Genomic DNA, 15,319 nt, shown 5'->3' on the forward strand with positions numbered 1-15,319 from the left:
AACAACAAATATTACATTATTCACAATGACAGTGGCATTATAACAGCTTCACTTTAGAAATAATATGCATACAAATACATGGACACTCTTTTCCTGTAATACTCTTTTATGCAATTCCTGAACTTTGCAAACTGTTGACATTATCAAATTTCATGTTATACATGTTTGCCAGCCTTCCAGGCGGGTACAGATGCCCTATAGTCTGTGTTTCTGTTGTTGTTTTTTTTAATAGTCTTTTTCAGCCCGGGATGAAAATTCCAACATGTATTTATAACATATTTAAACCAAGAACCTCACAGAGAAGTTTATGCAGCCCTGAACTTCATCACTCCTCTTTCCAACTGTCCTCACTTCAGGATTTTCACATTTCAAGTTGATTTCAAACAGTTCAAGCAACAACTAAACAGTTCTAATTCAGCAAAACTTTCAGTGGTGATGTAACTTTGTTATTTAATAGCTTGAGTAATACATAACTGTAACAATTACTACCGCTGTGCTGCAGATGCCGTCATACTGCATCTGTGGCACAGCATCTCCAGCACTGAACTCTGTCACCTATGATGCTCAAACACTGTATCATAGCCAACACCTCCACCCCAGGTCTAATCATAGAAATAACAAGCAAGTATTACTGGGGAGTTGAATGATTCAGGTTGTGTTCACAGGTGGCTGAATATGACTTTTACTGCTTTTCTTGCAATCTTTGCAATCTCATTAGGAAGTGGAGGTGTTTGACCATTTTAAACACTTTACCAATGAGAATGCTGACAAGAGGGCGTGGGAAACCACAGCATTTAGAGTAAACTGGTCATAGCACTTGGTATTAAGATAAGATAAGATAAGATATTCCTTTATTAGTCCCACGGTGGGGAAATTTCACAAGACTCAAGAATAGAGTGTATTAGATAAACTATTTGAAAGAGTGCCATCTGTTGGTGATGTGAAATCTGAGCAACTGACTGAAAAAGAAGGCAATGAATGAAATGAAATAAAATGAAATGAAATGAAATCACAGTAAGGGAATGAATCCAGTGTGGTGATAAACATGTACATGATGACGGCAATGATAAATACAAGCTGATGTAGATACCTTTTCTAAGACAGTGACTGACAATGTGGTTGAATCTGTTGCTAGGGAGAGAGCAGCATGGCAATGCAGTTGTGAAAGGCTCTGCAGTTGGTGATGATGATTAGCCTTGACATGTACCTGCGTTTATCATTTGCACCTGACTAAAATGCAAACTCAAGTGTACCATTTAGGAAAAAATAGGGAAATATAGTGAAAATAGGGGAGCACCTTCTTTTAGTTCTCTCATGCTCCCTGTGCTCCAGACTCAAATATGCAAATGGAAAAGGCAATAGTTCTGCACTCAAAATGAGGCCAAAAAATGTAGACTTGTATCATTACAGTCACTTACTTGTGCAGACTCTACAACATTTTGAATCCTTTTGAGTGTGGAAAAGCCTTTCAGTATGTCTTCGGGTAGGTTTTGTGAACAGGAAACCAATCCCCTGCTCCTCAATTGTGATTTTCCTCAGTCCTGCACCTGTATTAAGTATTATGTGCATGTGCTGGCCATGCAGCCTCAGTATAATTTCAAGCTGTGGTTTCAGTTGTCTGATGGCAGGTCTGCCACTGTCTGCCACAGAGTCTCAGATGTTCAACAAAATGAAGTCATGCTGTACCAATGTACCGAGCCAGTTGTTAATCTCAGGTCTAGTAAAATGTTTTGAATCTAGGACAACTGATTAATACATCGGTGGGAAAAAAAAAAAAGCAAAGATCGGTGAATTGCTTAGAAACTTGGAAAAGGGAGAAAAATGTGGATATAGTTAGTTTCTGTGATTCAGGAGGGCTGAATCTATTTAGCTGTTATTAATAGAAAGTCTCACAATCACAAAATTTGTAGTCTTGCCAAGTTTATTATTGAGGGAATTTTAGAAGTAACCTGCGGGTGGTATCGTGCAGTCGTCCTCTTTTAGCTCATACTTTTAAGAGCTGCAGTCAGCGGTAAACTCTACATTACAATAATTGGCTCTCATGGTTTACTGCATGTAGTGGGTTGGGATAACTGGTCTGGAGTGGACACACTTCCTGTGACCTGGAAGGAGAATGATAGTAAATGAGCATGTTTTAATGTCTATCATTAAAACGTGCCGCAGAGCATAAAGGGACATTTCCTGGGCTTGGACTGAAGTAAAGTTCAATAAAAATGTATGGGAGATTTTGTTTTTAGCCTTGGAAAAGACTTAATCATAAGTCTGTGTTCCAGCCTATAATATACCGACAGTGTAATATCGGTTAAAATCAAACAACTTTTTGTAAATTAGCTGCAGCAGGTCACGTTAGTGAGAAAGGTGCAGAGGACATTTCATACACTGCACTGTCTGCCCAACATGCTCATCTACGTCTGCTCTTGCTTTTATGTGCTGCGCACGCAAGTCCACTGTATTTAACCAGCCCTTAATCACAGTTCCCGTCTCAAAGAGCTTTACAAAGCCCACATTATGAAAACAAGTCAACAGTGACCATGACTGCCCCAAAGATGTTGTGTGGTGTCTGAGACAGTGCTGCTTCAAGTCTGGGAACTTTTTGGCACTGGTGGTTGATGGCGCTGTGGTAGGCCAATCAGTTTCATTTTGCGGATACTGGACATCAATGTGGATGATTCCCTTAAATTTGACCTGGCAGTGTCTGGGGTCTGAGTGTGAGGCATAGGGCCTATTTGGCCTGGTATTTGTATTGTGGTGGGTCAATCAGCTTTATATTCAAAACGCAGGATCCCAAAATCTATCATTGCCCCAAGTTTAATCCAAAATAGGTCAGCAGGTGCTCAGAGATCATGCTTGACAAATGGACTCTCTTATCCCAATCTGTATTCCCTTCCTGATCTTTGATTATGGAGCAAAAGGTTTAAGACCTTTGGTGAGAACAAAGAAAAACCCAGTGAAAACCTCATGGCACGTAGACAATTTTGCCTGCACTTGCATGTTGACTGCATAGTGACCACATGAACATTTTAATCAACATACACTACGTACTTCCGATGCTGAACTTTTCATTGGATGGGTGATGATGACTGAAATGTCAATAAGGGAAACACTCCATTACAAACTGATGTCTCTTGCATTTGGAATACCTTGCAATAAGGAGTGACCGCAAATCCATTACAACAAAGGACATCTCCTAGCGAACCCTGATGTGGCATTGGATCGTTTTTCCGTCCTGTGTGTCTTGCTGATGAGGCTGATTAGTCAGCCTATAGTGGCTGAATTACTGGACCGTGAAAACACTTTTATTGAACCATTACCAGCACCCTGGAAAGCATGAATCATGGTGTGCATACGCGTGTGTGTATGCAGATGTGTTCATTCAGCTGTTAAGGGTGTAGTGGTACATGTTAAGCTCTGCAGTAGAAGGCATTAACCAAACAGCTCCCTGGACACTGGACCGCCTCAGGGACTGTTTCTACAAGAGACGTGCCAAACTAGAAGACAGAACAACATTACATGCCTTAATAGGGTGTTGTACCACCGTGAGCTGCCAGAACACCTTCAATATGCATCTTGGAATACTTTCCTTAAGTGTCTGCAACTCTGTTGGAGAGATGCAACACAAGAAATGACATCATTTGATGTTTTGTTGATGAAAGTGGAAACTGCAGTCTCACGTGGTTAATCAGACTCCCCCAGACTAAATGTTCAGCTGGGCTGAGATATAGTTTTGTTGTTTCTAACCAAACCATTTGTTGACCATTTGTGTGTATGAGGTGAGGAGGGGCGCAGGGCTTGGTCTTGTTCTCAGCTGCTATTGGATGTTGACCCGAACCTTTTTCTACCTTTCTAAAAATATGAAATCTTAATGAATTCTTAATATTGGCTTGTTTTCTCCCCAATAATATCCTCAAAATTCCATGCATTGACCAGCTCATCGTAAATGAGAAAGTTATTTATTGTTATTTTTCCATTTGTAAAAAAAAAAATATACATGGTTTGTTGTCTTTTATGGTGTTGGTCTGAAATAGGACATGATTTACTCTAGTTTAGGCTTGGTTTCAACCTGTGGATTTGGTCTCAGCAGAACCTGGCCTTGGAATACATTTGGACTCAGAAAGGGGGTCTTGACTACTTGACTACTGTTCAGCGACAGGTAGTCTCTATCTCCAAGTCCTTGTCATATTTGAGTGTCCCACATGAACTGACCAGTTCTCCTTTATTCCATCACCTCTATCAATTTTAAAGTCTTTACCTCTTTTTCTTCTTTCTTTTTTCATGTCTCATTTTACCTTCTTCTTCTCCCTCCTGTGGATCCAGCATTATTACTTCCTCATCCTTCATGTCCTGTTTCTCTTCCTCCACAACAATCTTATAACCTTCACCATCTGTGTGTCCCCTCCCTGCTGCCTGAATGATCACTCTGCTCCGCCAAGATCTTGCACACCACTTGATCCATCTCTGTAATTGTGGCCATCGGTCGGTCCTCTGCTGCAGGTTGCAAGCATAAGTTCCTGTGCTGTATTCCTCCTCCTCTGTCTCAAAGCATTCTGGCACTCATGGGGTGTTTCTGAATGACTTTTGAGTCACACTGAGGTATGTTATTGGTGCTGTTATCTAGATTGCCGTTCATGTGGAAACAGAATGAGCTTAGATTCTTGAATTACCTTGATTGCATAGGTGTTTTTAAATTGCTTTAGACAACAACACATACAACAACACAGACAGGTAGATAGATAGAGATTTGGGATTACTAACAGTCATAAATGAAGACTGAATTCCTCACATTGCAACATTTACGAATTTGTTTATACAAAATACAGAAACACTTAGGCAAGCACTGCAACCCATGTCAAGGTTTTGTTATGAGAAGCGCTGGTTTTCACAAGACAAGAAGAGGATTTCTCATACTAGCTATGTGTCCTCACTTCCTTCCTCTAAAAGTAGCAACAATAAAACCTGTGCCCAGCTGCATAAAACATCATAAGTAAAACATTTTCCTTAGCAGTTTGCTTAAGATTCCCTGAGGTAGAATGTGTTACACAAATTTAAGTAATGTATTACAGACATATTCTTAAATAACTAAGAAAGCTCTAAGACACTAAGGCACTAAGACAAGTCCGTTTTCTGTTGCATGTAATGGATATAAGAAAGAAGACTTCAACTGCTACTTAGTACAAAGCATGGCAGAATTGTTTCTCCCCCAGAACAATCACAATGTACTGAACTAGTGGAAATGGAGTGGAAATTAAATTACAGCCTCCACTTTGTGCACACATATGCACTAGGTGTTTTAAAACCAGAACAAAGTTCTGAAATGAGTTAAGACGTAGCCAAGTAGTTAGTTTAGCTGTAGAAGTTATGTTGGCCCTGTGGCAACATAATCAGGACAGTAGACCACAACTTTTTTTATGACTGAATCCATTATTAAATAATTTAAAAAGCAGAAAAAAATGTACTCATGACAATGTGTTTAGTGCAAATGTCTTGGCTTCCAGGGCAAGGAAGGGTCCAGTGGCAGACTGAAGAATGCCCACTGAATGCCCTATCATCATTACCCTGACCTCACACCAAACTGTGGCCAAAACCTAACTGTCTCCAACCTCATGCCTAAACCTAAACATTTATAACTGCACCCTGAATGAGGTGACTGGTGAGACAGGTGGGCATTCCTTGAGGTCTGTATGTCTGCTGCAAGACCAGGGCTGCTATCCGGAGCTAGCCAGAGTTGCTGAACCTCCTCCTGGTCAACCAATCATATCCTTGCATTGACTTGAGTCTTCCATTTCTGGGTATCTAAAACTGCCTGTGGACACTTTTGCTTTTAGAGGAGGGCAACTCACCCTTCCATCTTGATATTTGCATGGCCAAATACAGCAAGGTTGTGGCATTTTGCCTCTGTTTTTTTTTTTTTTTAAATCAAGTGGCATTTGTTCACCAACATTCTGAGGCTGCTACCACAGCAACTATGCCATGTTGTTGCAGAACCTTCAAAAAAAAAAAAAAAAAAAAAAGTAAAAATAGAGGCTTTCATCAATTGCCTGCAGAATCGTCCGTTTTATTTTCCGCAGCAATGTTTTGGTTTTGTTTATGTGCATAAAAGTAATGTTATACATTTAAATTCATTCATTCATTCATTCATTCATCTGTTCATTCATTCATCCATTCATTCAACCTTTATTTGTTTCTTAGAAGATCATTGAGTGCAGGTCCTCATTTCCAATGATGCAGAGATTTCAGATGTTCAGTATATCCAAATATATCAATAGCATTTAACACTAGTTTTAAAGCAACTTTTACACAAAATCATATATATATATATATACAGACATTTATATGTATATGTTTTATGTATATTTTGTTTGCAAATGACTGTATTATTGTTAATAAGGGGGGAAAATCGCTGCAGCACTCTACAAATCCTGCAGTTCCCCAGTTCAACAAACATTACCACAGAAAATAAATATAAAGTCCACCGGCTGGTCCAACATTTGGCATTTAACAGGCGTCTTAAACCAGGAGACGTGCAATAAGTCATCTGCCAAACAACGGACGCCAAATATGACCTCAACACTTTACAGGCCCGTGTTCCTGCAGCAGGAACGCTATGATGCTATCAACTATTAACACTTCATCACAAAATATGTACTTCTCATCGACAAAATAAACGAAGGCAGAGTAACACCTCTAATATACAACTTATACTTGGCTGAAAGACAACCAGAAAATGGTAAACGTTGAAGTGTGCTACTACAGGTGACGAGAGCAATTATTAAAGTCATCTTAAGTTGATTAAACAGCATACATCAGTTTCAATAATAAAACAGGATGCCTGCATGTATAAAGTTTAATTTACTATAAAAACGTTTTAACACCCGTTAGAGTGAAATAAGACCAATATGGCAATAAAAAACACATGAAAATGAAAACAACTGCAGGCCTATCAGAACAGACCTTTGCATGACTGGACTGATTTCTCACTGGAAAAATCAGCACACCATGAAACCGCCACATTTTTAAGACCTTCACAAGTCAATTTAAGATTTAAAATGATATATTTGACTTTAGATCATGTGAACTAAAGCATTTTATGACTTTTTTTCAGGAGCTGCAGTCACAGTGCGAAAGGGATAAAGACAGAAAGCATTGTCTGGAGGGTTAGAATGCTTCTCCTGTCCAATAGTACTCCTTACACTAATTTGAGATGTCAAGATAAGTGTATAGGAGTTTCCATCTGTGCACACACACACATACACACACACACACACACACATCACAGAATCCACGTCACACACTACCCCACGTAGCTTTGATTATCTCTTTCACAGTAATTGCTGTTCTCCAGTGTGGTTAGGTGGTCTTCTGAGGGGGAGTGATCCCTACACAACTAGAGTGCTTCCACATGCTGCGTCCTACCTAGTGGTTTAACACGTCGCCTTTAATGAGAGCCCAAAGCCGGGCCATCATGTTCTGGGTACTTTCTACTATCCCACATCAGTGGTGAGGCACGGGGCTGTCATTAAATCGATCTCATCAAATTTGGGGAGATTACAGTATGCCGAGAGGGCCTGTGATTTCTCCCTGTATCCAGAGTCAACCCTGCTAAATAGAAGCCATGCAGTGAAACACGCCTGCTGACTGTGCCATTACATCCACAGTGACAGTCACAATTACTGTGAACGCAGACCCCATGCGCTTCCAAATGTTTAGAGGATCTCATCTGCAGTGTAGCGCGCCTCCAGTTCATCTAGGATTTTGCTTCTTCTTCCTCCATCCAGCTGGAAGGTAAAGTAGCCCTGAATTTTGCAAATAGGTTGTCTGACCACAGTTCACAACTTGAACGGCTCCCAAAGTATACAGTCTCAAACATGTGGCAGGGCTGGTTTAATCAAGCCATTTAATCTCACATTAAGTCTTAAAGTCATATTTTTCTTGAATCGTGACAAGTCTGTTGATGCTGTGACATATGGTGGACATGAGCTCCATGTGAGTTTGTGTGTGTGTGTGTGTGTGTGTGTGTGTGTGTGTGTGAGGTAAAGTGAGAAACTCCATGGAACGAAGTGCAGCCAAGGCAGGAATGCAGCTGCACCTCGGCCAGCAGGAGGTGCTGCTTATCCCACAGCCACAGTGTGAATGTCAGATGTACTGTATAAGGTCTTCTCAACGTTTACTACCTCAAGGTACCATTTTCTTCTCCCAGAAATTAGTCTAGACTCACCAGATGAATTTTCCCTGAAGCATTTTCTTTTTAATGAAGAAGTACATTTTCTAGGCTGTCATCGAAAATAAGAATTTATTCTCAAAATTAATGAGAAAAAAAAAAAACACAGTTTAACTAGACAAAGGATATTTTTGTATAAAAGGGGGAAAAAAAAACAAAACAATCATTTAGTATAGCATAGTTATTGCTCCAAATTGCTTTAAAATTAATGAGTAACATCATCAACTGTTCTGGCAAATTCATACTTGATATAATGTGGATAATATCAGTAGACAGTTTTGCAAATTTCCTGGGGAACAATAACTCTATCATTATTATTATTCTTTTTCATTATTGTAAAGAAGACGTAAGAAAACGCTCCATTTGACTGTCAGACTCACCTTGCATCTCACTAAATCTGAAACTTCTGCTCACTGAAGCAGAAGTTTCAGCTCCCTCACAGACTACAGCTCCCTGTTTAGCCCTCAGGCTAAATGTAACTATATGCTGATTAAAACTGGCATCCAATGAATGCAAAATAAAATTAAAATTAAAAAAAAAAAAAAAAATCACCACCGAACCATTTAGTAAGAAGGTGAAGAAACAGAATATCCATCGGAAACCTTAAAACGCCATTCCCCAAAATCTTCATTGGCACCAGGAGCTGGCAACACATGTACTGGGATGAAGATTTCTGTAGATTTCGGAAGATTTCTGCAGAGTTTTTGTTTGAGAGGCCAAAGCGACAACACAACAATGATGATGCTGGAAATTTGTGCTGTTTATGGATATATGGTGGATGTAAGTCCTTCCACTCATCCCCCTGTCGTCTGTTAGACTCTGCTTCCACAGAATGATATCATCATAATTCTGGCGTGCTAACAGGAACTTTTGGTGTAAAGCAATTAAACTAGGAAACAATAAAACAGCACCACAACCAAAAGGTAAAACAGGCATCTTTGTGTTTAATTTGTCTTAATGCGCTTTCATGGTTGAATTTTCCTTGAATCTACATCTGCCACTGTTACACAATAACCGTGTTTGCCAGATGACTGCACAATTTAGGTGATTCAAAAGCGGAGGCTGCTGCTCGTTAACAAACGGGCGAAGCCAAACTTGGGTAACGTCTCGGTCCAGAACAACAAGCAGGAACTACATCTGGTCTCGGACCACCTGGTTGTACCCTAAGGATCTGGCAGATCAGTCTGCTCTCACACCTCCATCTGCCATTCTCCACAGATAAACAGCTTACTTCTCTGACTCTTCCTGTTACACAGAATCATGGCAAGGGCCAAGATCAAGAGGAGAGACTGATCAAAGCAGAAGAAATGCGAATAAAGTTCAAAAATCTATGTTTTTAGGAGTTCACTTTCACATATAGTATATTCCATCCATCCGTACATGTTCCATATCTGTTGCATGCATTTGCTCTCAGGGTACCAGTCAGGATGACCCAGGGATGGAGCCTATCCCAGCATGCACTGGGTGGCAGCTAGGGAAAGACCCTGGACAGTTCATGGCAAAACTGTGGTGTATGCCATCCTCATCAAAGTAATAGTTTTTGGCATTTTCATATGATTTTTTTTATTTTTTTTTTTTATTACAATAATGATACATCCAGTTCATGAATACCTTTACATTTGCTCTTGTGAACACTTGGTTTCTGATAGCCCTTTCCTGGAATGAATGCTGTGGCACACAGAAAGTGATGTGTTGCACTTCTGGTTTGTTTGGCACAGACAGAAGAGGAGCTGGATAGCCTGAGCAGAGAGAATGACATTGTGGTACCATACCTGTTTGCCTGACAGGTGATCTCAGGGACATGCAGTGTAGAAACACCACATACCTGAGTGCTTAGCAACAGAGATGGAGACATAAATTCAAATAAATAAATAAAATGAAAAAAAAAGGATCTTGTAGTTTAACATTTTCATGTTCCTCACGGTAGACGAAGGGTTAAGCCCCTGCCTGTAGAGCCACATGTGTGTCCCAACTGTTCTGGGATTGAATAACATCATAGATTTCCCCACTCTGTCTTTCGGCAAGGGGTGGCAAGGTTAAAGAAACTATCCCGCCACTGGAGGGTCTTGTTCAAATCCACAAATCCCATCAAAGTAACCCGACAGACACTGACACTGAATATACTTACATGCTAAATTATTAAAAGCCACTCTGGATGGGAGTGTCAGATGAAAGCCTGACCTGTAAATGCAGCTTCTAGCCTCATCTGTCCCTGTTTAGGGTGACCAGTATGGCTGTCCTGGTCCAGGTCATGGCTCAGGCATGCCATCTGCAGGAGAAAACATGGTCCTCGAGACCTGACATTCTTTTTTCTGCTTTGTTTTTGCACTGCTTTGTTAATAAAATTAGAATACTAATCAGATATGTTTGTTTAACCGCTGCAGCTGACATCCACATGTTAAAGCTGCTCTACAAGAGGGAGCATCAGTTCACTAAACCCTCTTAACCCCATCAAATGGTTTCCAAAAAGGATGTCTCCTGCACAGCCACACTCTTAATTGCTTTCCTCAGGTGCTGGTCAAGTGCAGGAAATCCAAATATGCTTAAGTCAAAAAATCTTGCCTCACACCAAAAAAAGCTCTTGGCCCAATTGATGAATATACAGTTTATTTCTACATAATATCTACATATCTATACAATTTTGTCAGTAAAAACATGGCAAGCAACGTGTTTCACACACTGCTTCAGATGCAAATGCAGTCCATGATAACAATAAGGATACAACAATAAAAACTCACATCAATAATAATAAAAAAAAAAAAAAAGACTGCTGAATGTTTAATAAATTACATAGAAATTATATATTGGACTTCTTTTTTAGACTTAAGAATAAGAAAGGCTGATGATGCAACATGCAAAACAGCTGCTTGCCATGTTTTATTACTTGCAAAATTTACAGAAATAAATAAATAGTATAGTGATCAAGTGGGTCAAGAACTGTGTTGGTGTGTGGCAAGATTTTTTTGACTCGAGTTCCCATTTCAAATTTTCTGCATCTAATAACATGTGCCAGAAGAATTTACAGACACATTAATATCGCCTATTTTCATGAGGGAAATCAAAACATTAACTTGGTGACTGATGAGACAACATGTCAATGATTGTCTTTTCCATAACACTTTTGAAAACACAGTTAAAAGTGCTTTAAAATACGGAAATAAAAATTGCAGACAATGGTGAAAACAATTTAAAGACAGTTACACAACAAATAAAATGTAGGCTCACATCTCAGATAGATAGATAGATAGATAGATGGATAGGACCATATCTCAGCTTGATGAAATATATAGGATCAGATATTGACTCAGATAGACTCAAGGGGCAGCGTCATATCTTGCTGTAGCCAACTTAAGCTCTGTTTACATGCTTGTTAAATATTTATTATGTGTGTAAATCCATGGTAAAGTCAACCGTTTTCTCTCAGCTGATGCTTTCGAATTTCAGTGTTTTTGCATGACATCTACACCGAAATGTTACACTAAACCTCATCTTCACAGAATGAAGCATGTGCTCGCAACCTGTTAACCCCTTTATCATGATCCAAAGCCTGCCAGGAGGGATGCAATCGCAGGTTCAAAGGCACACATGTCAACCACCTGACTAGCCAAGTACCTAAAGAAAAAATATCTTAGTATGGATGAATTACTGACACTAAAAATGAAGCTGGTTTGCTGCTTGCAGGGCCTTTGTGGGCCTTCAGATTCTGACAGAAGGCAGCCTGAGTGAAAGTTAGACGTTCACAGACTCTGTGGTGTAGACTATCTCAAGCACGTACTGGCAAGCCTGGGTCATACAACTACATGCTGGCAAAAACAGTGTGAGAATGACAAAGATAGGAGAGTGAGGCTTCATTTTATATAATTAAGCAAACAACATCTGATGACTTTTGCTAACAGTCCCCTGCAATGAAAGATCATATGCAGTTCATGTGTAACATGTTTTCCAGACTTGGTGACTCCATTTCTCAGCTACAAAGTTGGGAAAAACATGTGAACAAAGGAACATCATGACCCTATGGTCCCTATAGAGGATATATAGGATACATAGAGAGTATAAAAATCATACTGTCAGTGTCCAGAGGTATGATAAATGATATGTGGTTGACGTACACTTCACTGATGTTGTCAGTTTGGTGTCAGTTCTGCACATGAAACAGATTACAAAATCAGCTTTTGACAATATATAATGCAACTTGATCTGTCACAAGCCACTTTCCTACACCACGACAAAGTGAGACTTGCCAAACTCAATTAAAACATGGTTAAAAGCCAGGATGAAAACCACTTTATGTAATCTGAAAGTGAGACCAGATGACAAATCATTCCCCATGGCAGCAAGCAGTAAAATGAACCATGACGATCTTTTGTGTGAAAGCGGATGAAATCGAACATGAATAGGGCCTGGCCACTTCTGTCCGTTGCTGTAATCAAAAGCAGAGACTGTTTACATAAAAGATCCTCCAACTGCAGTGCTGGTCTGAGGCCAGTTTGCCTCATCAGTCCAGTAAAGTTTTTGTAGCCATGCAACCTGGCCGATCACACATAAATAGATGGGTACAAAGCGTCCTCTTCGTGATCACCTCAGCAGCCTCAAATGAAATTCACTTGCTTCAGAGAAACTTTAATTAAGGACATTGTTTCCTTAAAGGATGGCCAATTCTAATTCCTGTGGTGTCAAATACTGCAGTTTTGTCATAGCTCTCATCGTTATGCCAATGCCATAGGCACCCATTAGAAGCCAAAGGCACCCACTGGCATGGTGATGCAGTATAAAGAGTGAGAAAGTCCATAAAAGGAGGTGTTTGGGGTGGATGGCAGGTCTGTGAGCCATCTCCATGCAAGAGATTTGAGTTCAATTCCTGTTTCCATCAAGACCTTCTGTGTGTGACTGAGACTGGGTCAAGTTTGCATTTTGCTGCCTAATCCTAACCTTTCCCTAACCTTAACCAACCTTTATATCTACATAGTCTTTTTTTAGATATCTTAAATTAAGTTTAAACTAGTCAGAATGACATTGTAGATATCTGAAACTGGAGTTATGACTAGTCTTATATTGTTTGTGGATATCTTTAACTGAATTGGGGATATCTGAAATTGAAAGCTCAATATACATGAAAGGCAAAAGTGTCCTAATTTGACCTAGGAAGAATGTCATTATGGGTATCTGAAATGCTCTATTTGACTTGTCAAAACTCAATTACAGATATCTCTAAGTGTCGTTTTGATGATTATAGATATCTTGAATGAAATTCCGACCAGTCACAATGTAATTCTGACGAGTCAAAATTACTTTTTGGTATCTCTAATGTTAATTCCAGATAATCAAGCTTAGCTATTAAATGTTAAAAGGGCTTGCCATGAGCCACGATCAGATAGCCAACTGAATACTACATTCTAGACATCAGGCTCTACTTCTGGTAGCTCACTTTATAAAGGCAACATCATGATTTTCAGTTTCTGCTTATACTGAAACCGAATTGCTTTTCATTATTAATGTTATGTAGACATTCAAAACATTAGGCTTTTCAACATTGGGATGAGGACAATACTGATAAGAGCGCCAAGACTCCAACTGCTTTGCTGATTCAGTGCCTGGTTCACTCAGGCCATAGCAGCTTGAATTTATTATTTGGAATGATTTTTGTTGTAGCTATAAGCTAGTTGCTGTGTGTGTGTGTGTGTGTGTGTGTGTGTGTGTGTGTGTGTGTGTGTGTGTGTGTGCGCCGAAGCCACAAACAGTGATTTCTTTGATGCTGCTATTGTCCCAAAGTGTTCGCAGACAACTGTAATTTTACTGCCAGGCTTTCATATTTGTTATGTGGTTTAATTTGTACCACCAAAGTGTTTGGAAGCACGTCAGTAATACATATCATTCAATTATTTTTTTCCCCCCCAAAAGGGTTGGTGTGTTTTTATGCATGTTTCAAGTATCTTGAAATTACAGCTTTCAGAAATACTTTCATCCCCAAGGGTGTTCTATTGTACATGGGGGGTGCTATTACATTGCAAGCATGCTTCCAACTCACACAAACTCACAAAAAACAAACTGGCGTCCACACCAAATCCAGCAATCAAACATGAAGGTGTGCTGGAGCCCAGAACGGCCAGGTTTATGGATGGCTTGCGACAACAAGCTTCTCCATTCTCCTACTTGATAAGTAACACCATGGAAATACTGCAGCTGATTGGCAACCCTTCAGACTCTTACATTACAAACGTTCCTGTGATATGTTACAAACAAATGTAATCCAACCAACTAAAGTGTACACTAAAATGTCTCTTAGTCTTCTCCAGGCTGCTGACATTCCCAGCTTCACCGCAGGAGGCAGGAGAGCACTAGGGGAAGCAGCTGGCTTGGCCTGTGCATTGAAATCGCATCTGGGCCTGTTATATTTGAATAGGATTTGAAAAGTCTCACACAGTTCTGTTGGGAGAGATGAGCCATGCCGGTGATGTTGAAGTGGTTAAGAGCTCCCACCTCTGGAACCGTTTTTCCTCCTGCTGGCTTGGGAATTGAATCCCCCAGAACCGTCTCCTTTGTCTCTGCAGCCCTCTCAGCTTCCCTGCTGTTCCAGTCATAACAGATGCTGAGCACAGGAACTTCCCACAATCTTTTGGAAACAAGAGCAGGTGCGCCTGGTGCAGGCTTTGGCTCGCTGGTTCTATAGCAAATGTGTTTTGTCTCCAAAGTCTCCAGAATAAAAACATTTATTATTTAAATCTTTAGTGGTTTTAGCTACATTTTAAAGCATAAAATGTGTGTAGCCTATCAGCATTTAAGGTATGTTCTTACTAACAACTGAAACTTACCTTCCTTCACATAGTTGCATAGCTTTGCATAAATATTCCTGAGGTAAATACTGAAATGTTTTGAAGTAAAAACGTTTCAGTAGTTTGAAACTAAATTTGAAACTAAATTCAATTTATCTGAGTGTACCATCATCAAAGCAAGCTGGGTAGTTGCTAAGCTCAGTGATGAATTACTTTTTAATTATGTTTTTCATTTTCCTGATGAGTGCCACCTCTGCTATGTACCATTCCATAAAACTTGCTGATTCTTAATTTTGCCTCATATTTGAACCCGGAAGTGAATTTAAAATGAAAA

Source organism: Myripristis murdjan, chromosome 7 (assembly GCF_902150065.1).
Source record: "Myripristis murdjan chromosome 7, fMyrMur1.1, whole genome shotgun sequence".
Classification (NCBI taxonomy): Eukaryota; Metazoa; Chordata; class Actinopteri; order Holocentriformes; family Holocentridae; genus Myripristis; species Myripristis murdjan.